Source organism: Lemur catta, chromosome Y, assembly GCF_020740605.2.
Source record: "Lemur catta isolate mLemCat1 chromosome Y, mLemCat1.pri, whole genome shotgun sequence".
Classification (NCBI taxonomy): domain Eukaryota; kingdom Metazoa; phylum Chordata; class Mammalia; order Primates; family Lemuridae; genus Lemur; species Lemur catta.
In genome coordinates this window covers 5,697,744-5,724,464 of record NC_059156.1, presented here as the reverse complement: position 1 = coordinate 5,724,464, position 26,721 = coordinate 5,697,744, and the positions used below count along the sequence as shown (strand labels likewise).

Below are 26,721 nucleotides of genomic sequence, written 5' to 3'. Positions count from 1 at the left end.
TTAGTAACCGTTCTGGGACAAACTTTCCCCCTCCGCTTGCCGGCACAATTAAATAGACTGGCAGGCCTATTTTCATTTTATTTCAAAGCATTTTTTTTCTTTAAGAGCCAAAGCTTGAGGCGGCAGAGCTTGCTAAATCTATCTTCTTCCCCAACCAGGGAGATGAAGAAAACACATTTAGTGCAAGAGAGCGTCTGAGGGCCTGCAAACACCTCGAGCTTGGCGCCTTGGCCAGGATCCGCGCCGAGAAGCAGGGTCCCCGGGAGACCCTGGAAGTGGGGATCGGGGGTGCGGCGTCTCACCGGAGATGGTGGGGGATGGCTGGGCTCCGTGCAGAGCAGACTGCCTGTAAGCACCCGACCTAGGCGGCGGTGACGCGTGAGCGACAGCGGTAGCGGGCGGGAGCGCAGAAGAGCAAAACAGAACGTTGTGCCGGAAACTCCGGTTGCCGGAGACCCCGCCGCGGTGAGGTCACCGGGCTCCCTGGCCACAGGGCGTCAGCGGCTCCGACTCGGGGCGCCGGGAAACCCACCGGAGGAGGGGATCAATCTACAATCTCGCATTTTCCTGGGTCTTTTACCTGGGCGGTGACGTGACGTGCTGACGGCGGGCCCGTGTCGAGGAGCTGGGCCGCTTTTTGTCAGCTCCGAGGTCGGCCCCTCCTCCCTCCCTCCGCCCACCCCACCAGCAGGAGCCCGGCCCAGTGTTCCAGAGAAAGAGGCCTGCCTGTAGCACCCGCCAGCGTCGCCGACCGCCTGCGCGCCGGTCCGGTGAGTCCCAAGTGTCGTTGGAGCCGTGGGGCCTAACGCGTGCGCGGCGGCCTGGTCTCGGCCTCGTCAGCGGCCCTCAATGCGCCCTCCCGCGCTAGGCTCCTGGCGGTGTGGCCCGCAGGGCCGAGTAGGCCCCGAGGAGGCCGCAGTGAGGCCCAGGGAGGAATCTGGTTGCCCCAAGGTGCAGCGGAGGCGCTCCATAAGCGGGCGGGAGTTGGGGGAGGGTCGCCCCTCAGTCTGGGAAGCGGTTGGGGACCCTGGTTTTGCGCTGCGGTCGCCTGGGGGCACGGCGCGGGGTTGAGGCCTGGCGAAATGACGAAGGATGCAGGCGTGAGGTGAAGGCTGCAGGTCGGGTGGGCTGATTTTCACTATGTAAATATCGGCTAGGGGGGGAGTAACGGGGGACAACATGGCCGCGCCTCGGCGCCTGATACTGGGGACGATTGTGGGGGTTGCCGGGAGGTTGGAGTCGCCATCTTGAAGGCGGTATCCAGAGAGAAAATTCCGTTACGGCCCATAGGTGGGGTGAGAGAGCGGGTGGTGGCGGCCTCGACGCCCGTGACAGTGACCGGTCCCGGGGGCACTGTGTTGCCCTGTGTGCGCTTCCAAGGGCGTGATCACTCGTCACGGCAGCGACTCCCTTTGCCGCCATGATGCGCTCTTGGGCTATGGACGATTGGCGGCAGCGCCGCCTTCCTGCCTTGCCTCAGCCTGGTAACTGACTGCTGTTGTCCGTTGTATTTGAGCTGAGCTGCCGCAGGCGACCACGGCCGCCGCCAGGGCGCAGGGGCCGTGTCTCCTCTCAGCGCTTCGCACGTTCTCTCCTCTCCCCCGGCACTTGTAGCTTCCTGAGGGCCATCGCGGCCGGTGGCACTTTGGGGACCTGGGCTCACCCAGGCAAATGTGACCTCAGGAGGTTTTATACTTGGTTAAGTCATTGGTGGCTGTTGTTTTCCAAGTCATTGGCTTTCCTAGTATGTGAAAAATAAACGTGGATTTTGATAGGAAAAAGTTAACACTGTTGTCCAATAAAGAGAAAAGTGCAAATTACACAACACGAAAGCAGAGAAATAAAATTTTGAACGCTACTTTTTCTCATTTATTGGAAAAAACTTTAAAAGAGCCGCGTTTAAATCAGTGTTTTTTGTTGTTGTTTGGAATTTCTTAAGACTTTTTTTGAGTAAGGAAAGGATGGGAAAATGGATAGAAAATCTTACTGAGGACAAGGAATGGTGATGCTTTACTACCGGTCAAATATCCATGATGGTATTGAGATTTTCTTACTTTACGGTACAGTTTCATACCTCAAAGTACTTTTCTTTGCATGCTGTGCAATGCTGCTGATGTGTAAGAGCCCAGTGTTAGTGTTGCACTGTGCTAGTTAGTGTTGCACTGTGCTAGTGCAATAGTGGTTACATTGCAAGACGTAGATGCAGAAAGTTCGCTGCTGAGGTTTTATAGGAAGGCAAAGTTTGCATTTGTAGTCTCCGGAAAGAGTTCCAGAAGTGAGTGGCATTTTGGTAAGGTTACTAAAGGATGGGTAAGATTTTGTTAGGTAAGGGTGGATTAAAGATGAAACGTCTTGAGAAAAAATAGCAAGTATTTACAGTTAACCTGGAGTGGATGGTATGGATAGGGGAGGGGTGGACTATAAAAGATAGTGAAATAGCACAATGATGGCACACCTGAACAGTGTTCCACAGTCATTTAGCAGCTCTGGCACCAACTATATGGAAAGTTTCAAAGTTGAGAAATGATGAGACTTAGAAGTAAATTGATGAATGTTTTCACTACTAGAAAGATTGTGAAGAATATTGCTGCTTTTTGAATCATTGATCTGTACTAGAATGCTCCTTCATTTTTCTATCCAAAAGTCTAATACCAAATAACCTTTGCTTACAAGTGTTAAAAATAGCAAACAAAATTTTATTTACGGTCAGTGAAAATTGCAGGAATAATATAGGAAGACAGTTTGAAAAACAGGGTTAGAAAAGCAATTTTCAAAAATGCAGTAATCTTCAGATGGCCTTATGCAAACTTTGTGTTTTCCTCTGGTAAAAGTAATGCTCTGATGAAAATAACTTGTTTTATTATGGTTTAGTCATTCAAACTTTTACCTCATGTTTTGATTCATATGTGAGTGTCCTAGATGCAGAAGTTTCAGAAAACTTGCGGAGCACTTGTTTCCTAGTATTTTACGATATAAAAGACAAGTTTTTCGTTTTCCTAGACTGCAGCAGGTCAAAGCAGTGATGCTCCCTCGATCTGAAGATGGAAAGGAATAGGAGATTCTCTTGTTTTGTCATACATGGTTTAGGAAAGTTTGAGAAAGAGTGCATTGAGGAGGCAAACGAGAAGCAAGTTGCTAATCCAGTCTGCTTGTTGAGTTGTTAAGGGTAAACATAAACTGTAGAAGTGGTTGCTTTATATCTTGACAGCTGAAGAGCTATAAAAAAGATAGAATTGTATGTTGCACAGTACAGCAGCAGCAGATGTTCCAGACAGCAACAATGGATGTGAAAGACTAAGATTAAATTAGACTCATGTATAATTAAGAAGACAGGTAAGTGTATAGTTTTAAAGGATTTCTAACAAATGGTTAAATACAATGTTTTTTGTCTGAGAGGGTAGACCTTCATGGTCTTTTAACCAATTATTTTGGTAAATGAGGTGTTAGTTTTAATTGTGTATTTTTCAAATACAGGCCCCTTTCCTTTAAGAAAAAATTCAGTGCCTTTTGTAAATACTTAACTCTGACTCTATTTACATTTGTATTTTCACTAATCAGTATTCTTTGTATTATTTGTAATTGTGCATACTGGCAATTATAAACCATCTTTTTGACTCTTAAACTCTTCAACTTATATTTGAATCCCTCATTCCCAGCGTATTACTGGCCCTCTTATTTAACAGAGAGAGAAGGCTGTGTGATACCAATATTTGATCTTTCCTACTTCATGCTTTTCCTTTATTTTTACCTAGAGTTTCTTCCTCTTTTTTTTGCTGAAAAAAAAAATTGCCCTCCTTTCAAGAGCATTTACTGAGCTGGTACTCTTCTTCCTCTCTTCTATTCCCTTTCCCTTTCCGTAAATATTCGTAGGTATACTTATCTTACAAAAACATCATCTGTCTTCTCTTCAGTTTCACCAAAACATTTATTTCTTTTCATCCCACTTATTTCTAAATCCAGCATTTCCCAAATTGTGAAACTGTTCCACAGCATGATATTGGTATGTCACGTGAAAGTGTTGTGCATTTCACCAACTCTGTTTTCTCTGTCTTCTCTGGCCATTCTTTTTGTGGCGTAAATGGGGAGTTTCCCTTGGGATCAATTCACTGTCTTGTTTTCTTCCGTCTCCTTCTTTGGCTTCACAGTCACTCATGATGGTCACCCTCTCAATCTAGTTTCTCATCTAGCATTTTCAGTTACCTAGTGAACATTTGCATCTTGATCATTTATGTACACCCCATACTCAGTATTGCTGAAACTAAGTTTATTTGACACATAGTAGGTACCCAATATTTATTAAAAATCTGTTTTGCCCTATAGTCCCTAAAACAGTTTCTTGTTTTCTTTCTGTTCTAGACATTACTATTTTATGAGTTTCATTCTTTCTTGTCGGTATTTAGAGCATTGTAGACATCTTTAATTTGGCATTTAACCTGTTATTTTCTATAGGTTTATGTTTTATCTTCACTGAACCTCAAAGGTTCTAATTGTAGAAACAGTTTCTTATCCTGTTCAGTTCCCCTAGCAAAATGATCTTTTACGTGAATATTATTTTCAAAAAATATTATTTGAATAACAATGCAGAAGTGTATTTAGCTACTGAAAAGCTCTCCAACTGAAATTAAGTAGCCAAACTGTTCTTGGAAAGAGAGTATAAATATTATGGTACACATTCATTTTCTGAATGTACCAGATCAACAGAAGGAGCTCAGGAACATCTCTGTCTGCCACAAACCTTAAGTGACAGAAATGTGGGTGGCAGCCCATTCTTATTCTTATTAAACTCTTTTTCAACATAATCAAATTTATCTCTTGATTATACAATATAACATAAGAAGAGTTACTGGACAATAACTACATTCTACTTCATTGAAAGTGGAATTTTAATCAAGGAGAGTTACAAAGGAATCTGTATTCAAGGCATTAAAAAAAACTTAACAGCTGGGTGCACTGGCTCACACCTGTAATCCCAGCACTTTGGGATGCAGAGGCAAGAGCATCATTTGAAGTCAGGAGTGTAACACCAGCCTGAGCAAGGTAGCGAAACCTTGTCTCTATCAAAATAAATTAATAAAAAATTTACACATTTAATATATTAAACAATTAAATTGTAAAAGCTTCAAAGTTATTGAAACCAGTTACTGACCCATTGTAAAAGATTGCTACCATTTATTTCATATTTGCTTCATATCTTTTTTTATGTAAAGAAATAAAATTCTGCAGATGTAGATAAAGGGTTGCCCTCACTACTTTCCAGAAGTATCTGCCTTTCCCAGCTGATATTCTCATGTATGTATACCCAAAACAATAGGTATGCATTTTAATTTCATAGTTATATTGTATGTGTCATTTTATTTATTTTTTATCAACTCAACTGTGAATTTTTGAGATTCATTCATATTACGTGAGCCATTAGTTCGCCAAATATGGTCTGTGAAACCATGGGGATTTTTGGTACTTTTTAGAGTATCTGAGGGGAAAACTATTTTCACAGAAATACTAAGAACTTATTTACAATTACCATTTTTACTTTCATTATCCCTCAAATATAATGTACAGTGGAATTTTCAAGAGGTGGTAGCACAGATGATATTTCAAAAAGTTGAATGCAGAAGTAGATAACGGGGATCTGACTTTTAAGAATTAAAAAAATTCACAAAATAATTTTTTAAATTTGGAAAATACTTTTAATACAAATGTTATTCATATTAACATTAATGGCTTATTAGTTTTAAGTGAATAAACAATAAATAATGTTAAATTACTCCGCTTTAACTTTTTTGTTATTATTATTTTTTAATAAAATGGTAAATATCGATGGTATAGCCTGCCTAAACAAAAGTTCTTTAGGGTTCCCAAATTTTATAATTGTAATGGAGTCCTAAGGTGAAAAAGTTTGAGAAACCATTAATCTAATTTATTTATATTAGCTCTATTACAGTTTGTAAATTTACTATGGCCAATTTATTCCAGTTGGGTTTTCAGGGTTTTATTTTATTTATTTTTATTTTATTTTATATTGAAACAGTGGTACTGTGACTATTTTTGTACAGGATTAATCTCTTCCAATTAAGTGGAATGCATATGAAGTGTATATGCATTGTCAGCTTTACCAGAATTGCCAAATTCTTTTCACAGTGATTCATTTAGTTACTATTAAGTTGTCTATGAACCTCTCTTTCTCCATATCATTGCCAAAGATTTGATAGCTTAATATCTTTCAAGCTTTGGGGGATGAAATGGTATCTAATTGCTGTTTTAATTTTGCATTTATCAGATTGCTGGTGAGGTTGACCTTTCCCATATGCTCACTCTCTGCGCCGTTATATTGGCCGTTTGAATGACCTTTTCAGTGAATTGTTTGTACCTTTTCTTAGCCCAATTTTCTGTTGGATTGTTATTTCCTGGTTACCTATTTATTGGTACTATTTCTGTGTTCTGCATAAATATGGCTTACTGATTACTTTGCAGATACATTTTCTTGGTCTGTGGATTGTCTTTTAACTTTCTTTCTGGCATACTTTGTCAAGTAGGGCTTAATTTGAGGTAATCTTTTTTGTCTTTTCATATATGGGTCATGTTCTTTTTGTCTTCAAGAAATTTTTCCCTTATCATAAATGCATCGAGATGCTGTCTTTTGTGATTTCTTTATACTGATTTTAAGAGGTGTTTTTTTTATATTTAGGTTATTAATCCATCTGGATTTTTTTGTGTAATTTGTAGAATTCTAATTTTATCTTTTTTATATGGATTTATTTACTTGAGCCTTTCTTTTGTTTTTGTTTCTTTGTTTTTTTGACACAGAGTCTCACTCTGTTGCTCGGGTACTGGGCTAGGGTGCCATGGCATTAGCCTGGCTCACAGCAACCTCAAACTGCCAGGCTCAAGCAATCCTTCTGCCTGAGCCTCCCAAGTAGCTGGGACTACAGGCACACACCACCATGCCTGGCTGATTTTTTCTATTTTTAGCTGTTTGGCTAATTTCTTTCTATTTTTAGTAGAGACAGGGTCACGCTCTTGCTCAGGCTGGCCTCCAACTCCTGAGCTCAAGCAATCCTCCCATCTCAGCCTCCCAGAGTGCTAGGATTACAGGCGTGAACCACTGTGCCCAGCCCAGCCTTTCTTTCTGTTGATATGTAATGCAGCTCAAGAGTTATATAAATTCTTTTATTTATGTATGTATTTCTACTTTTTTTTATTTTTTTTATTTTTGAGACAGAGTCTCATTCTGTTGTCCAGCTAGAGTGAGTGCCATGGCATCAGCCTAGCTCACAGCAACCTCAAATTCCTGGGCTTAAGCAATCCTACTGCCTCAGCCTCCCGAGTAGCTGGGACTGCAGGCATGCGCCACCATGCCCGGCTAATTTTTTCTATATCTATTTTTAGTTGGCCAGATAATTTCTTTCTAATTTTAGTAGAGACAAGGTCTCGCTCTTGCTCAGGCTGGTCTCAAACTCCTGACCTGGAGCGATCCACCCGCCTTGGCCTCCCAGAGTGCTAGGATTATAGGCGTGAGCCACCGTGCCTGGCCTCTACTTTATTTTGATTTCATTATTTTGTCTTTTTGCTTGCCCTGTTTTATATACTGTGGCTTAATTTTCAAATCTTAATGTGTATTCTTTAATTTGCAATAGTTTTAGCTGTTTTTCTTCCTTTAACTCATTTTAATGTCAGTTTTTTAACTTCTATGGGCAAACTATTTGATTTTGTGTTTGTATCAAACTCATAGAATATACACACACATTAGATATACGCTGCTTGTGTATTTCTGTGTCCTTTCATGGCATTTGGTTTTCATCGTTCTCACCATTTTCATAGTAAACACTTACTATGTGTTAGCAGTGTTCTTGAGGCTTTCTTAATATATTAACCCATTTAATCTGCACATCACCTCACTAAGGTAAATATACTTTTTACTGTATTTTTAAGAAAATCTGAAGGCAGGAGATCATATGAAGGTAATAGAGCTAAGTGGTGGAGTAGGAGATGAATTTAACCCTTGGCTCCAGTGTTTATACCTATAATGTATTGTAATTCTTTAGATACCTATCTTGTAGAAATTTTGTTAACTGTATAACAAGATAATGTATAATTTTTGTTGCTGTGGTGAATATAACAGTTTTTCAAAGTTGTAATTACCAGTTATAATTTAAAACAGAAACCCTATTGACTTTCATGTACGGTTTCCGCAACCTTGCTAAAAATCACATGACCATATTTATGGACTCTGGGATACATTGTCTCCCTTTACATTTTAACACCTCTGAAATCAGAATGTATTTTAAAATTGATGAAATACTATAGTCACTCTTTCGCACGCAGCAGTCATGATGACTGGTATTAATAAATTGTTCATTTAATCATCACTTCAAGTTTATTGCCACTATGCAGGTTACTAATACATGCCAAACAGTACAACTGCAAGTACAATAAATTGTCCTTGAAAGAGTCAAAGATTTTAAAGCAGTAAGAGGCAAATTTAATTGGTTCAATCAGAGGATAATTCATCATATGCTGAGTGTCTATTTATTACATATTTTCCAGTTTTGGGTAGGCAGATTTTAACATACCTAGAATGGTTCATTTGAGGGGAAAAAAATCAAACAGACTTTTTGTTCAATAGTAAAGTACCAGCATCAAAACTTGTCTTTGACATGAAGGAAGATTCCAGAGATGATAATTATGTGTGCTTTACCACCAACACTCTTGTTAGAAAGATAGGGACACTGAACAGCTTTAAATAGAAAAATGAGGCCCAGCACGGTGGCTCACGCCCGTAATCCTAGCACTCTGGGAGCCCAAGGTGGGCGGATTGTTTGAGGTCAGGAGTTCGAGACCAGCCTGAGCAAGAGCAAGACCCCGTCTCTACTAAAAATAGAAAGAAATTATATGGACAACTAAAAATATATGTAGAAAAATTATCCAGGCGTGGTGGTGCATGCCCGTAGTCCCAGCTACTCAGGAGGCTGAGGCAGAAGGATCGCTTGAGCCCAGGAGTTTGAGGTTGCTGTGAGCTAGGCTGATGCCAGGGCTCTCTAGCCCAGACAAAAGAGTGAGACTTCGTCTCAAGAAAAAGAAAAATGAGGGACAGTAATACCCTAATTCAAAATTATTTTATTAATATCCACCAGTTTCTTTTGGCTGTATTTTTCTGTGTATACACAAGACTGGTATGTGATTTTTAAAACTCTAAATCTAAAAGATTTCCAATATATATAAAATAAAGTTCCAAATGATTAAAAAATAGATCATTGTATTTTACTTGGCAGTGATTTTTCTTAGTGGTATATCAAGTAATAGCTCATGCTACAATTAGGGAGGGAATTTGAATATCATGAAATTCAGCAGCATTTCTAGTTAATGATTGATTCTCTTTTGCATTTACCCTAACTTTTCCTCCTCTTACAGTTTGAGAGTTTTTTTTAATAATAAAGAGGAGTTGAATTTTGGGGATACCTTTGTTGCATCTGTCGATTTCTCTCCTTTAATTTATTAATGTACTTAAATGTACTCGTAGAGTTTCTAACTTTAAACTTTCCTTGACTCAGCTGAATATTTATTATTTATATTACCTGATAGTTCTATAATTTTTCTTTCTCAGTTTTTATTGATTTATTTTGACTAAAAGATTGTGTTAAACTCATAAAATGAGTTGAAGAGTTTCTTTCTTTCCTGAAACAGGTTGCTTATTAAAAGGGAATTAATTGTTTCTTGGAAGTTAGGTAGAATTCTTTTGTATATTGGTCAGTAGATTTTTGGCACTTGATTTATTAATAGTTTCTTTCATAGTGCTAAGTCTTTAGCTTTTCTTCAGTATGTTTTTTATGTATACAGAATTTTTAGTTTTCTAAAAATATGAACTTGTCTTATGACTGTGTAAAACATCTTAATATTCTTAATTTTTTTTTCGTTTTTTGATTTTGCCACTGGTGTTCTCTTTCATTAAACTTTTCAAATAATTTTTTTGTTTTTGCCTTCTGTCCATATCTTTTTTTCCTACTGACTTATTTGAGTTTATTCTGCCATTTTTTTAAACATTTTTATGTGTCTGTATGTTGAAGGCTTAGCTTATTAATAGTTAATTTTGCTTTTTATAGTACATGTAATTAAAACTTAATTTTTCTCTGAGCAAACTGTAGCTGAATACTATGATTTTGACATGAATTTAGATTTTGTTATTGCTCAGTTGTAAATACATTGTGATTTCTATAGTTAATTTTCTTGTTACCTGAAATTTATTTAAATTTTCCCCCGTATTTTCAAATTTATGAGTTTATTTACTGGGCTGTATTATTAGGTGCCTAGATTTATGACTATTACATATTATTGGTGTTGTTTCTCTTTTAATATTAAGAAATCGGCCAGGCATGGTGGCTCACTCCTGTAATCCTAGCACTTTGGGAGGCCAGGGTGGGCAGATTGTTTGAGCTCAGGAGTTCAAGACCAGCCTGAGCAAGAGCGAGACTGTCTCTACTAAAAAATAAAACTAAAAAGAAATTAACCGGATAACTAAAAGTATATCTATTTTATATATATATATGTATATATATGTATATGTATATATAAAAATTTAGCCAGGCATGGTGGTGCATGCCTGTAGTCCCAGCTACTCGGGAGGCTGAGGCAATAGGACTGCTTGAGCCCAGGAGTTTGAGGTTGCTGTGAACTAGGCTGATGCCAGGGCACTCTAGCCCAGACAACAGAGTGCGACAATGTCCCCCCCTCAAAAAAAAAAAGAAAAAAATGATACATCTCCACATTAATGATTTTTGTCTTCAAATTGATTTTGTCTAATCATTAATTATCTGACCTTTATTTGGTCTTTATTTTTGAGCCTTTTTTTTCTTTATCTTCTTTCAGTGTAATGGTTTTAGGTCTACCTCTTGTAAAAAGCATAGAAACGTCTTTGAAAAAATGAGGAGTGCATATAGTTTTTTCAATCTTCCATTTATGAAAGCAAGAAAGATTTTAAAAAATAATCCATTGAAAGAGTATAATTTAACAGGTGTGTTTAATCTCTTGCCTATTTAGAAAGTCCTTTAAATCTACTGCGTTGTTATATTTTGTGTTTTCTTTTCTTTTCTGAAACAGTCTCACTCTGTTGCCTAGACGGGAAGCCAGTGGCATCATCATAGTTCACTGCAACCTGAAACCCATGGGCTCGAGTGATCCTCCTGCTTCAGCCTCCTGAGTAGTTAGGACTACAGGTGCACAGCACCATGCCTACATAATTTTTAGACTTTTTGTAGAAGTGGGGATCTCCCTATGTTGCTCATGCTGGTCTCAAACTCCTGGGCTCAAGTGAAGCCCCTGCTACCACCACCACCCTCCCTCCTGCTTCAGCCTCCCAGAGTGCTAGAATTATAGGAGTGAGTCACTGTGCTTGGCCTAATTTTCTATGTTATGTTTGCCAGTATTTCATTTGTGCTCCTATCTCTTTTTATGGTTTTGGTTGTATTGAATTATTTCATCTCACCATCTGTGCAAACACTGCTTATATATGGATTATTTCTACTTCTGTTTTTTCAGTTATTTTGCTTAAAGTTAAACTTGACTACTTGATTTCAGGCAGTGAACAGTATTGGGCATGTTTATTTTCTTTTTAAATGTCCATTTGACCATAGGGTTGGTGGCCAGAAAAAGAAGTTTAAAATTCACTATGCTGTATGATAAAAAGATTGGTTGAGTATGGTGGTCAATGAGAAAAAAGATGGTTAAAACTTTTAAGATGAAGAGAATTAATACTAAATTTAAATTATTAGAGGAAAGCTAAGTAAATAGAAACTAAAAGTACTACAGTTAGATAAAAGAATAGTGTAAGACAATAGTATATTATTTAATGTTTTCTGAGAATTTGGATGTAGAGGAAGGGTAGATTATGGAAAACCAGGATAAAAATGTTATATAGTACAAAATAATTTGATTTTATCTTTATAAGTGAAATTACATTTGTTTCATCTTTTAAAAAATCAGCTTTATTTGCAATCCAGACAGTGAATGAATAAAGTGAATTAAAAGGTGAATTCTATTTTGGCATGAGTTTTAGACATTTATTTATATATTTATATATTTTAGGTAGAGCTCTGTTGCCTGGGCTAGAGTACCATGGCATCAGCCTGGCTCACAGCAACCTCACACACCTGGACTCAAGTGATCCTCCTGCCTCAGCCTCCTGAATAGCTGGGACAACATGTCCATGCCATGACGCTTGGCTAATTTTTTCTATTTTTAGTAGAGATGAGGGTCTAGCTCTTAGCTGGTCTCAAACTAAAATTTATTTTTATTTTTTATTTTTTAATTTTTTGAGACAGGATCTGGCTCTGTTGCTTCAGTGAGTGGCGTCATCATAGCTCATGGCAACCTTACACTCCTGGGCTCGAGCCATCCTCCTGGCTTAACTTCTACAATAGTTGAGACTACAGGCCACACTTGGCTAATTTTTCTAGTTTTTGTAGAGAAGGGGTCTTGCTCTTGCTCAGGCTGGTCTTGCTCCTGTCCTCAAGCAAGCTTCCCGCCTTGGCTTCTCAAAGTGCTGGTGTTAACGGCATGAGCTACTGAGCCCAGCTTTGGTGATTTTTCTGACAGAATTGTATGATAGCTCATAAATGCCAGAAGTCAAGTAAAAATAAAAAAAGAGAGAGCATTGTATGATATAGCACTGTATGTTGTTTTCGCTTCGTATTTGAAAATATTTAATTTTTTAAGAGCTTTGGCTAATTTTAGCATTCATATAATTCTCTTTTGGAAAAAATATCTCCCATGCTTACTGTAGTGAATTTTTTTCTTTTCTCAAGTTGTAAATTGGTGAGTAAGAGAGATCTGTATTAAAGTCAATGGCAGGAGAGAGGAAGATGGCGGAGTGGAGGTGACCTCCTGGATTCGTGCTCCCGGAGAGGAAGGCGTGGATCTCCACCTGCCACAACGCTAGAGGATTGCTCCTCCACAGGAATGGTGGGGTGAACCCACGGAGAATCACCATGGGACACAGGGAACAGGAAAAAACAGAGGCGACTGGGAAATCAGACCGAGATAATTTGGAGAGTGTGGGACGGAAAACAGACAGCGGAGTGCGGGACGGCCGTGCCTGCCTCACCGGCAAGTGGGGCGGGTTCAGCCCCACAGCAAAGCGGCTTGATCTCCCCACTGACCCCCACATCCACTCAGTCAGGGATCTGACTGAAATTGGTGCAGAATCACCGCGGGAGACGTGGAGCTCCGAGGACAGGTGACATAGGCGGGAGAAACCTTGGATTCGGGCGGGTCTCCGCGGAGCCCTATCTCTTAAAGGGACAGACAGGGACCTGCACCGAGGTGAGGGGCCACGAGTGTGAAATATTAAAGCGGGACAGTTTTTTTGCTCTTTTCTTCCCCTATGGCGGCTTTCCAGCCGGGGAGCCGCTGTGGGCCGTGGCGCCTGCCGAGCTCTGAACGCTCTCCCCCCGGCGCCTGCGACCCGCAGACGCGCGGTCGCCATCTCGGTTCCCACAGCCAAGCGGAAAGGCCCTTGAACTCTGGCGGGTCTCAGCGGAGCCCTATCTCTTAAAGGGACAGAGGCGGACCTGCACCAAGGTGAGGGGCCGCGAGCGTGAAATATTAAAGCACCCAGGAGCTACTGTATACTCCTGAGTGCTCCAGACCCCTAGCTCTGATTCCTATTGGACCCTGAAAATTGCCCCCCAGTGCCAGTGATCTGCGGGTGGGCAGCAACAATTGTGCGGGCCAAGGTCTAACTGCTGCAGAGCCATAGGGAACCAGGCGGCTCCCCAGGAGGCTCCATCCCCTGATCCATAGACCCTCTCCAGGTCCCCTTCCCAGGTGTGAACACTGAGTGCTTCCCCAGACGCAAGAGTGTGGAGCCTGGACCTTGGGGACATTGAGACAGGGCAGACCTTTGCCCCTGGGAGCTGCAGCAGCTGGGGCACTGAGTGAGTGAGGGCACTGCCTCCTCTGCCTAGCCAGTGTCTTTCCTGCAGAAAGAGACAGAAACTACACATCCAGAGGAAGAACCAAAAGTCAGGGGGGGGAAAAAAAAAAAGAGAGGGAGAAGAGGCTTTCTGCTTGCAAATAGTGTGAATCCTGCCTACTAACTGAAAGTCCACAGCACAGTGATTTAACTTGCCAAACTGGTCTTAGGTCAAGCCAACCCTCTGGGGTAGGACCCATCAGAAGCAGTCCCCCAACTGAGATAGAAAAAAAAAAACACTCTGAATAACACACAACAGTCTCCCCCTCTAGATAAAGGAAGCAACATGCCTAGACTGTTTCACAGCCTAAGAACAGAGTACAAGACGTGCTGTTAACTAGACTAAAGCTGTGAGAAAAGATCTAACGATAGAGCCAGATGGGAAGGGCTCAGCGGAAAAATATGGGGAGCACAAAAAACCAAACGGAAACCTCGCCCCCAAAGAGAAATACCAACTCTCCTCCAATTGGCACAAGCCAGTGTCAGAATACCAACATGTTACCAGAAAAATTTCAGTCTTGGGTTATAAATATGCTGAATGATATACAAGAAAAAATTGATATCCAACGCAAAGAAACCACAAAAAAATTCCAGGATCTGGAAGAAAAATTCACTAAAGAAATAGAAATATTGAAGAAAAACCAAACTGAACTCCTACAAATGAGGGATTTATTCAGGGAGCTACAAAACACAGTGGAAAGTCTCAAGAACAGGGTAGATCAAATAGAAGACAGAATCTCAGAGATCAAAGATAACTCTTTCCAATTATATAAGACAGTCACAGAGATAGAGCAAAGAAATAAGAAAAAAGATCAGAGTCTTCAAGAAATGTGGGATTATGTGAAGAAACCTAACGTGAGAGTTATAGGCATCCCTGAAGGTGAAGAAGATAATAAGCAAGGGCTGGTTAAACTATTTGAAGACATAATAGAAGAAAATTTCCCAGGCCTTGCTAAAACTTTAGATATACAGGTTCAAGAAGCTCAAAGAACCCCTGGTAGATTCATAGCAAATAGGAAAACACCACGCCACATAGTCGTCAGACTGACCAAAATATCCACTAAAGAGACCCTTCTTCGAGCTGTAAGGAGAAAGAAACAAGTAACATACAAAGGGAGACCCATTAGAATTACACCAGATTTCTCAACTGAAACTTTACAAGCAAGAAGAAGTTGGAGCCCCATTCTCACTCTTCTGAAACAGAATAATGTCCAGCCTAGAATCTTGTACCCAGCTAACCTAAGCTTTCTATATGAAGGAGAAATTAAGACATTCTCAGATAAACAAGGACTGAGGGAATTCACCAAGACAAGACCACCCCTCCAAGAAGTACTCAAAAGAGAGTTACACACGGATCATCACAACAAAGACCCACGAATGTAAAACCACCCAAGAGCTAAAGATCAAATTCTAGCCACGACAATGGCTCAAGAGAAAAAACATAGCAAAGAAGTTCTACCCAATAAGATAAACAGAAATCTGTCCCAATTATCAGTTCTCTCACTAAATGTCAATGGCCTGAATTCCCCACTCAAGAGACATAGACTGGGCCAATGGATAAAAAAACACAAACCAAGTATCTGCTGCCTTCAGGAAACTCACTTAACCAGCAAAGATGCATTTAGACTGAAAATAAAAGGGTGGAACTTGATATTCCAAGCAAATGGTAGCCAAAAGAAAGCTGGTGTGGCAGTTTTAATTTCCAATAACTTACTCTTTAAACCAACAAAAGTAATAAAAGACAAAGACGGTTACTACATACTGGTGAAAGGCACAATTCAACAAGAAGACATAACCATACTTAATATATATGCACCCAATCTAGGCACACCCAGATTCATAAAGCAAATCCTGCTCGATCTAAACCAAATGATAGACAACAACACTTTAATAGTTGGAGACTTTAACACCCCACTGACAGCACAGGACAGATCCTCCAAGCAGAAAATAAGCAAAGACATAGTAGACTTAAACAGAATGCTAGAACAAAGGGGCCTGACTGACATCTACAGGACATTCTACCCGAAATCCACTGAATATACATTCTTCTCATCAGCTCACGGGACATTCTCTAAGATTGGCCATATCCTAGGTCATAAAGCAAGTCTTAAAAAAATTAAAAAAATAGGAATCATACCCTGCATCTTCTCAGATCACAATGAAATAAAAATAATAATGAACCCTAACAGGAACCCTCATTCCTACTCAAAGTCATGGAAGCTAAACAACCTTCTCCTGAATAACAATTTTGTAAAGGAAGAAATTAAATCAGAAATCAAAACATTTTTTGAATTAAATGACTAAGGTGACACAACTTATCAAAATCTATGGGATGCAGCTAAAGCAGTCCTGAGAGGAAAATTCATTTCCATAAATGCCTATTTCAAAAAGACAGACAACTTACAAATAGACAACTTAACGAATAGACTCAAAGAGCTGGAGAAAGAAGAACAGACTGACCCCAAACCCAGCAGAAGGCGAGAAATTATTAAGATCAAATCAGAATTAAATGAAAAAGACAACAAAAATACTATAAGGGAAATTAATGAAACAAAAAGTTGGTTCTTTGAAAAGATAAATAAAATAGACACACCACTGGCTAGACTAACCAAGAGCAGAAAAAAAAAATCTTTAATAACTTCCATCAGGAACATGAAAGGAGAAATCACAACCGAAGCCACAGAGATACATGACATTATCTATGAATATTACAAAAATCTTTATGCACACAAATTGGAAAATGAGGAGGAAATGGACAAATTTTTAGAAACACACAGCCTTCCCAAGCTCAATCAGGAAGAAATAGAATTCCTGAATAGACCAACATCAAGAACTGAAATTGAAACAGCAATAAAAAACCTTCCCAAAAAGAAAAGCCCTGGTCCAGATGGGTTCACACCTGAATTTTACCATACATACAAAGATGAACTGGTGCCCATCCTACATAAACTATTCTTCAATATTGAGAAGGATGGAATTCTCCCCAACACATTCTACCAAGCCAATATAACATTGATACCAAAACCAGGAAAGGATGCAACAAAAAAAGAAAACTACAGACCAATTTCTCTCATGAACGTAGATGCAAAAATTCTCAATAAAATCCTAGGAAACTGTATCCAAGTGCTGATTAAAAAAATAATTCATCATGACCAAGTAGGCTTCATCCCAGAGATGCAGGGGTGGTTCAACATACGAAAATCTATAAATGTAATTAACCACGTAAATAGAAACAAAAATAAAGACCATATGATCCTCTCAATAGATGCAGAAAAAGCATTTGACAAAATTCAACACCCTTTTATGATAAAAACACTTAACAACATAGGCATAAATGGGACCTACCTGAAAATAATACAAGCCATATATGACAAACCCACAGCCAACATCATACTGAATGGGGAAAAATTGAAAGCATTCCCACTCAGAACTGGAACCAGACAAGGCTGCCCACTGTCCCCATTACTTTTCAACACAGTATTGGAAGTCCTTGCGAGAGCTATCAGACAAGAGAGCAGAATCAAAGGTGTCCAAATAGGGACAGAAGAGATCAAACTCTCACTCTTCGCTGATGACATGATGTTGTATCTGGAAAACTCCAAGGACTCAACCAAGAGACTCCTGGAATTAATTAACGAATTCAGTAATGTCTCAGGTTACAGAGTCAATACACAGAAATCAGAGGCATTCATATATGCCAATACCATTCAATCGGAGAACCAAATTAAGGACTCAATACCTTTCAAAATAGCAACAAAGAAAATAAAATATCTAGGAATATATTTAACTAAAGAGGTAAAGGACCTCTATAAAGAGAACTATGAAATGCTAAGGAAGGAAATTGCAGAACATGTAAATAAGTGGAAATCCATACCATTCTCATGGATTGGAAGAATTAACATCGTTAAAATGTCTATACTACCCAAAGTAATCTATAGATTCAATGCAATTCCTATTAAATTACCAACATCATTTTTCACAGATTTAGAAAAAATAATTATACACTTTGTATGGAATCAGAGAAGACCCCGTATAGCAAAAACAATCTTAAGCAATAAAAGCAAAATGGGAGGTATTGATTTGCCAGACTTCAAACTATACTACAAAGTTGTGGTTCTTAAAACTGCCTGGTATTGGCACAAGGGCAGGGACACAGACCAGTGGAACAGAACAGAAAACCCAAATATAAAACCATCCTCATATAACCATCTAATCCTTGACAAAATAGACAAAAACATACTCTGGGGACAAGAGTCCCTATTCAATAAATGGTGCTGGGAAAACTGGATAGCCACATGTAGAAGACTGAAACAGGACCCACAGATTTCACCTCTCACAAAAATCAAATCACGGTGGATAACAGATTTAAACCTTAAATGGGAAACGATTAGAATTCTAGAAGAAAATGTAGGAAAGACTCATACAGACATTGGTCTAGGCAAAGAATTTATGAAGAAAACCCCTAAGGCAATCGCAGCAACAACAAAAATAAACGAATGGGACCTGATTAAATTTAAAAGCTTCTGCACAGCCAAAGAAACAGTCACGAAAATAAACAGACACCCTACAGAATGGGAAAAAATTTTCGCATACTACACATCAGGTAAAAGACTGATAGCAAGAATCTATTTAGAACTCAGGAAAATCAGCAAGAAGGAAATCAAACAATCCTATCAAAAAATGGGCAAAGGACATGAATAGAAATTTTTCAAAAGAAGACATAAGAATGGCCAAAAAACGTATCAGAAAATGCTCAACATCCCTAATCATCAGGGAAATGCAAATCAAAACCACAATGAGATACCACTTAACTCCGGTGAGAATGGCCTTTATCAAAAAATCTCAAAACAACACATGTTGGCGTGGATGCGGAGAGACAAGAACACTCATACACTGCTGGTGGGAATGCAAACTAGTGCAACCCCTATGGAAAGCAATATGGAGATACCTTAAACAGATTCAAGTAGACCTACCATTTGATCCAGCAATCCCATTATTGGGCATATACCCAGAAGAACAAAAGTCATTCTTTAACAAAGACACCTGTACCCGAATGTTTATAGCAGCACAATTCACAATCGCAAGGATGTGGAAACAACCCAAGTGCCCATCAATCCCCGAATGGATTAGTAAACTGTGGTATATGTATACCATGGAGTACTACTCAGCTATAAGAAATAACGATGATACGACATCTCTTTGGTTCTCCTGGAGAGAGCTGGAACCCATTATACCAAGTGAAGTATCCAAAGAATGGAAAAACAAGCATCACATGTGCTCACCAGAAAACTGGTTTCCCTGATCATCACCTAAACGTACATCAGGGAACGATACCAGTTGGATATCGGACTGGGATGGGGGGTGGGGGGAGGGGATCGGTGTATGCCTGCATGACGGGTGCGTTGCACACCCTCTGGGGAATGGTCATGCTTGAAGGTGCAGACCCGGGGAGGTGGGGGGGGAGGGGATGGAGGTATGACTACATGATGAGTGCCGGGCGCACTGTCTGGAGAATGAGAGCGGATGCGCTTGGGACTCTGACTTGGGGGGATGGGCTGGATATGGACAATGTCTATGACCTAATCTTATGTACCCCCATGATGAGCTGAAATAAAAAAAAAAATAATAATAAAGTCAATGGCCATGACTGTGATGGAGCATTTCTTTTTCAGTTTCATCAATTTTTTATACTTTTTTGTAGGATTTACATTTTCACTTTACAGTATAATTGCTTTGTATTTGCTTTATATTATCATCATGTGTATGATACTTATCAGATAGATTAACAAAGACAGTGTGTTGACTGGGTGGGAAAAAGCAGTTACTGTTTATCAGGGTTTGTTTGAGTTCTTTAGTTGAGCAATCTGCAAACAGTTCTTATTCCTTATTCACCCGTATTGTTAGACTGTTATGTTTTTAAACATATGCAGTGTAGATGTGGGTATGAGGGAAAACTTGCCCTTTCCCTGGAAAGTTCAAAAGTTGGAAAAATCAACACACAATTAAAGTAGATTATTAAGAGAGGTTTATTTACCATGTGCGTGGGGAGAATCACAGAGTGATTACTCAGTATTCTAGTGGAATCCAGATATTTTCATACCTTTCTTTTAAGTGAGAAGGGGGAGATGAGGAATATAGGTAATTCTGTTTCCAGACAATACATGGTTGCTAGGGAGGATGGAAGAAACAGATTGACTTGTACATTAACCTGAGAGACAGGTATTATTTTTAAAATAATTTGGGCCGGGTCTGGCTGCGTTCTTTATTTTCTTCCTGCAATATATTGAAATCACAGGGAGGGAAGGAAAAGTGTTTATTTTTGTTTTTTGATTGGGTCCATTCTGGTTATGCAGATAGAAGAAAGCCTCTTCCAAAGCCGGTTGATTTCTAAAACCTTTAATTCAAAATACTTTTTATCCCAAGTAATTATAATTTGGGGTGAAATTTCCTGAGCTTTCATAGACATGTATAGGGTTTGAGATTTTAAAATATATAAAAACAAAAGTTTGATTTTCTTTTTCTCTCTGCATCCCCTGATGTGTCACTTTAGAAACCACTGGCATGGTAAATAGGACTTTTGCTTTCCTCTGTAGAAGAATAAAATGACGAACATTCAGACAACTTAAAATAGGTTAAACAGAAGATGCTATGAAATAATTGAAAATAGGGAATAAGATCAGATTAAAAAATAAATGATTGAAATATGTACAACTAATATAGTTGATTGAAATTCCAGATGATAGGACAGAGTAGTGAGAGAAAGAATAGACCCAGTGGTTTGAAAGCCTAAATAGAAGATTTACGTCTGCCATTTTACTAGCAGTGTATGCTTGAGCAGGTTTCTTCGCTTTTTAAGGTTCGGTTTCTTTAGGATATGAGGTTGATAATATCTATCACTCTAGATAGGGTGAAGATTAAATGAGATAATTTACACAAAGGGCTGAGCACAATGTTTTGCATCTAGCAAATTACCTATAAATGATAGGGTTTTTTTTTTTAAGGGTGAAAGCAGAATAGATTAAAATAAACATGGCTGCAAGTTCAAAAGCTTGACACTTGTCTTTTACTGCTCTTTAATAAAGAAGACTTTAGTAGACTAGCATCCAGTACATTGAAATTAATGTAATGAAACAGTCTAAGATCTTTCTCACAAACCATTAAACATGAGAAGACCTAAATTAAAGAAGAGCTGTGCCAGCCTGAATAAGAGTGAGACCCCGTCTCTACTAAAAATAGGAAGAAATTATATGGACATTTAAAAATATATATGGAAAAAAAATTAGCTGGCCATGGTAGCACATGCCTGTAGTCCTAGCTACTCGGGAGGCTGAGGCAGGAGCATCGCTTGAGCCCAGGGGTTTGATGTTGCTGTGAGCTAGGGTGACGCCATGGCACTCTAGCCTGGGCAACAAAGTGAGACTCTGTCTCAAAAACAAAAAAAGAAGAGCTATGGAGTATAGTTAATATTGTAAAGATGCTTGTTTCCAAATTGATCAGTATAGATTGATGCAATCTCAATAAAAATCAAGGACTCTTTAAAAAGAAATTTAAATATGTGGCCGATAAAGGTGTATACGACAATAGTTCACATAACGATACAAGTACACATAATATAACAGTAATAGCTGTTCAACATCACTGAGCTGAAACTCAATACAGAGATGTACAAAATGCGTAAGCAAACTTCAGAAAAAACAAATCAGATATAAATGTTCATTTTTAAAGTAAAATTAGTAAGAATTAAAAATAATGTTAAAAGACATTTTTGCCTTATTTGTCACTTTTGTGAGAAAGTTTGCAGTATTTTATTCTTATGCTTAGTATGTTCTGTTCTACTTTAAAGTGATACTGATATTATTCCCCTATATACGCGAGCCAATTTGTATTGTAGAGACATAGTATTGTAACATATTGGACTGGATTTGAGATTGTGTATACTTACACACATTCATACAGTATAATTTACTGTTTTAAAGACATATCTATTGGAGTGACTGTTTAAGTAAAAAAAAGTCAACTTTTTATCATCTGAGAATATTGTATCTTTTCTCTTTTAACCTGTTATATGGGCTATTTGGTTCCATCTTTGATTTCTTCAGTAACTTTCTGTTAATTTGTGTGTGTTTGCATTTTCCTCCTTAAAAGGTGGATCACGTTTGCAAATACTTGACTTGAACTGATAAGTAATGGAGTTTGGATTGGTTTGAATTAATTTTCTTAGGTTTTGTGTATAGTGATTTATGGTTTTCTTTTGTTTGTTTTGGTTTTGGCTTTGTTTTTTTTTTTTGTTTTTTTTTCTTTAAGAGAGGGTCTCCCTCTATTTCCCAGGCTGGAGTACAGTGGTGCAGTCCACAGGTCACTGTAACCTCAAGCTCTTGGGTACAAGTAAACTTCACTCCTCCCCGTCCAAGTGTGTGCCACCACAGCCAGCTAATTTCTTTTTTTATAATTTTGAGAGGTTTCACTGTGTTGCCCAGGCTGGCCCCAAACTTCTGGCCTCAAGCAGTCCTCCTGCCTTGGCCTCCCAAAGTGCTGGGATTTTAGGGCTGAGCCACCATGCCCCAAAAATGTGTTGGTTTTATAAAAGCAATTGTGCAAACATTTTTCTCACACTTTGGTGTGTTCATATAGCTTTAGAATTATCTGTTCCTGGAAACAGAACAAAAACAATTCTCACATGAAATTCATACTAAATTTCTAGGTGGTTAGAATGATAACATTAGACAATTAAAAAAATTTTTTTTTTTACACGTTTGCTTGGGTCTGACTTTTCTTAGATTAATACTAGTAACTTTTGTTTCCCAATTATTCTTTTAAAATCTGTATTCTCCCACTGTGTTGGGATAGGATATCAGATAGAATTATGTAAATTTTTTTTTATCTTTATAATTATTTTTTAATTTCCAAATTCATGTTTGTACTTTTCTTAAGTTTGTGTTTCCTTTTTAGTTTACTAGCTGTTAACTTTTTGTTTTCTCTTCTTCATACTCCCTACCAATCCACAAAAGAGCCAAGTTTGAATTTGATTTAATTATTATTTTTTTTTTAATAAATTGGCTGGCTCCTTAGCTTTGCTCTGGAGAATTATTGGCCATCACAAAATGAATGCTTGCTGTTGTTACTTAGCTGAACTTTTCACTGTAATTCCTTTCTATGAAAAATTCTGTTATAGATAATTCACTTTGATTTTTCTGCACCTTGAGTGACTTTGTTTAGCATTTATAGTATAATTTTTGGTTTCCTGAGCATGACTTAAGGAGAGGAATTTAAAGTAATGTTAAAAGGCATTAAAGTATATTGGAGAATCCAAAATTAGAAAAAATGATTTTGGCTGGGTGTGGTGGTGCACACTTGTAATGCCAGCACTCTGGAAGGCTGAGGCAGGAGGATTGCTTGACGTCAGGAGTTAAGGACTAGCCTGGGCAACTCCAGGAGACCCTGCCTGTACAGAAACAAACAAACAGAATAGCTGGTTGTGGTGGCTCACACCTATCTATAGTCCCAGCTACTCAGTAGGCTGAAATAGAAGGATTGCTTGACCTATGATTGTGCCACTGCATTCCAACCTGGGCAACAGAGTGAGGGAAAATGGTTTTTATATGCATTTTAATAAGTATATGCTTTGCATAAAACAGTGTGGCGCACGAGCACTGTGTTGAAACTTGCCCAAGAGAAATAACATGAAAATGTCTAATCAGGAGGTATAGAATTTAAATAAATTATATTCATTATTATTATCTTTAGATAAAATATTACAATACTGTTAACTTGGTATGATGTTTTTATTGTTTTATGCTGAAGAAAGGAAGAATTTTTTTTGTGTATTTTCTTGATTTTTTTCCCATCCTTTATTTTTCTGAAAACTGTAAATTTTTCAACTGTGAATTCTTCCCAGGCATCTAATCATCTTAATTTTCATGAACCTTGCAACTTGATGAGGGAATCTTAAACAATTTTGAAGTAATATTGGGGACCCTAAAGTAGGAGTATTTTCAGGGTGTTTGTTAACCAGCCTGAATATTAGTGCATATTCATGTAAATTAATTTTTAGACTCTGGATCATTCTGCTTGTCTTTAGATTCAGCTAATCTCTCAACTTGGTTGCTGCTGCAAAAACATGGTAATTCCCAATTAGTTCATCAGGGCTTATTCTTTCACCTTAACTTTATCACAGTTATGGGCACTGTTTTGGATATATTTCATTTAAAAACATGGGTTTATTCTGATTGTTGCAGGTAATTAGCAGTTCTGACCCAAGAAAGGTTACAGTAAAGGTGTGGTCATCTTTGCATTGAAGTGCAAAAAAAAAAAAAAAACAAATCCCTTTTCTCTATTTCAGTTTTTACCATCGTGGTGAAGTAGGAATATAACCTGTCAAATGCATTGTTGAACAATGATTGTTCGCTGTAAAAATAGGGTAGTTCTCTTAGACCAGACTGTATAGTAGGGAATGCATATGGTATAAAATTATGTCTCACCCTTTCATTTAAAATATTGAATGGGTAGCTTTCTTTGCTGAATAGATTCCTAGACCATAACAATTAATGGTGGTTTCTTACCTATTTGAGTTCTTTCCTTCTTTTTATTGTGTGGTTCAGAAGGGATTAAACCAGAATTCAGCTATCTGTGGCATGTATCTCTGGTTATATGAATGAATTACTAATTACCACATCAAAATGTAGCTGACATCTGCAACATCTTCCAACATGCATAAGTATTTGTGCAGTTACTGACCCTACTCATGACAGTTGAATCGCATATTTCCATTTTTTTAGAGTCCTCACCTCACAAAAACTCTAGGATATTGAGTGCCAAAGTAGAGTGGTAAAGAAGTATGCAAGGCTTGTTTGAGGAATGCCGTGGTGGTGTCCAGCTAGGCTGCAAAATTGAGTAATAATAGCAAATAAGTGTTATGGTAGCTTGGGTTAATGTGCTAGACCCCAGGGAATGTTGGAGAACTCTTTTTTTTTTTTTTTTTTTTTTGAGACAGAGTCTCGCTTTGTTGCCCTGGCTAGAGTGAGTGCCGCGGCATCAGCCTACCTCACAGCAACCTCAAACTCCTGGGCTTAAAAAATCCTATTGCGTCAGCCTCCCGAGTAGCTGGGATTACAGGAATGCGCCACCGTGTTTTTCTATATATATTTTAGTTGTCCATATAATTTCTTCTATTTTTAGTAGAGACGGGGTCTTGCTCTTGCTCAGGCTGGTCTCGAACTCCTGACCTCGAGCGATCCACCCGCCTCGGCCTCCCAGAGTGCTAGGATTACAGGCGTCAGCTACCGCGCCTGGCCTATGAACTCCTTAAGTATTGTGAGCAGGGCAATGCTATGATCAAAGCAGTATTTCATGAGGAATAATCTGCCCACAGATTGTAAGAATGCCTTGGTACCTGGCACCACAGGACCCCTTTTTATAATAGAGGTGCTAGCCATTTGTTGTGGAAGTGGTAGAAGAACAAGGCCATTCGAGAGGCTATTTCGTTTTTGGAGATCAGATATATGAAGCTAAGAGTGGCTGGTAGTAATGTAAATAAAGGAAAGGGACAGATATCTAAGAAGTTGTGAAGAAGAAATTGACAAGATTGGGCAACCCAACTGTCAGGGAAGGAGGACAATGCCGCAATGATCTATGAGGAGAAAGGTGGGCTTTATTGAGGTGAAAGTATTCAGCAGACAGTCTGGTATAAATGTTAGGTCCTTCCCTGAGTGTGTGGATTTTTGCAAGTGGTAGTTAAAAATATGGAAATACATGATAAAGCAGAAGAAAAGAGGGCTAAGTGGCAAACTTTGGACAAGACTGTAGTAGCCAATAGTTTAGATGGGAAGAGAACTAGAATATCACTTAAAGAAAAAGGAAGTAGAGAATTTCATGGTTGAGGAAATTGATTATTTTTCAAACTGTAACAGGCAAGCCAAGGAAGATGAATCTCTAAAACAAGAAAATCATTCTGTAGGTTAAACTCAACTAGTCAAATTTTATTCTTAATTGTCTTAATTTCATGTGATTTTATTTAAATTTTCTGAGAAGATTAATTTGCATTTATCCTTCTGTAATTACATTTTTTTTAACAGTGAAAAAAGTTAAATATAGCCAGAGATAGTTTTGGGTAGAGGGAACAGTGCCAACTTATTCAGAGCAGGTACACTTTCCATTTTTTGTAGTTGACAAAGTATTAACATAGTCATTATAACCTTTTTATTTGAAGCAGTTTGAATGTCATAAAACAAACTTGCTTGAAAATGAATAGGATCTGTCTAAAGAGTTGACATGCTGGAAATTCATTTGTTTATTATATAAAAATTTAGTTTCTCACCTACACATTTTCTTAAGGCTTTATATGGTTTAATGTTGGAAAATTGACACACGTAAGTAACTATAACATGTGCTAAGAGATGAAGTAAGCAATCAGTGCATGGTGTTACATGCTTGTAGTCTCATCTGCTAGGGAGGCCAAGGCAGGAGGACGGCTTGAGCCCAGAAGTTCAAGGCCAGCCTGAGCAACATAGTGAGATCCTGTCTTTAAAAAAAAAATTTTTTTTAAATAAGGGAAGAGGGTAAAGTATTATGACAATTTAGAGGGGGAGAGAATATGTTCAGCATTTTGTATGGGTGGGGAAATATATAGGAAATAAATGAAGGCAAAATGATATGGAAAAGGCATTTCAGTTAAAAGAAAGCCAGAACCAGATGTAGAGTTGGGGTCTTATGGAGATGTTGGGTATTTTTGTTTACCTGAAAAGGGAGAATGGGGTGGGAGA

The 26,721-nt window shown here is 38.6% G+C and overlaps 1 protein-coding gene across 3 annotated transcripts in view; it reads left to right on the top strand.

Annotated features, from left to right (window-relative positions):
* The first annotated feature begins 397 nt into the window (after positions 1–397).
* LOC123629048 (zinc finger X-chromosomal protein) overlaps positions 398–26,721 on the top strand; it is a 54,351-nt gene continuing 28,027 nt past the window's right edge. For 2 of the 3 annotated variants that reach the window (XM_045538980.1, XM_045538978.1), the window contains exon 1: positions 440–770. The gene's annotated coding sequence lies outside the window, so the exon portion shown is untranslated. Of the gene's footprint in view, positions 771–26,721 lie in introns of all 3 variants that reach the window. The other variant, XM_045538979.1, reaches the window with a different exon arrangement.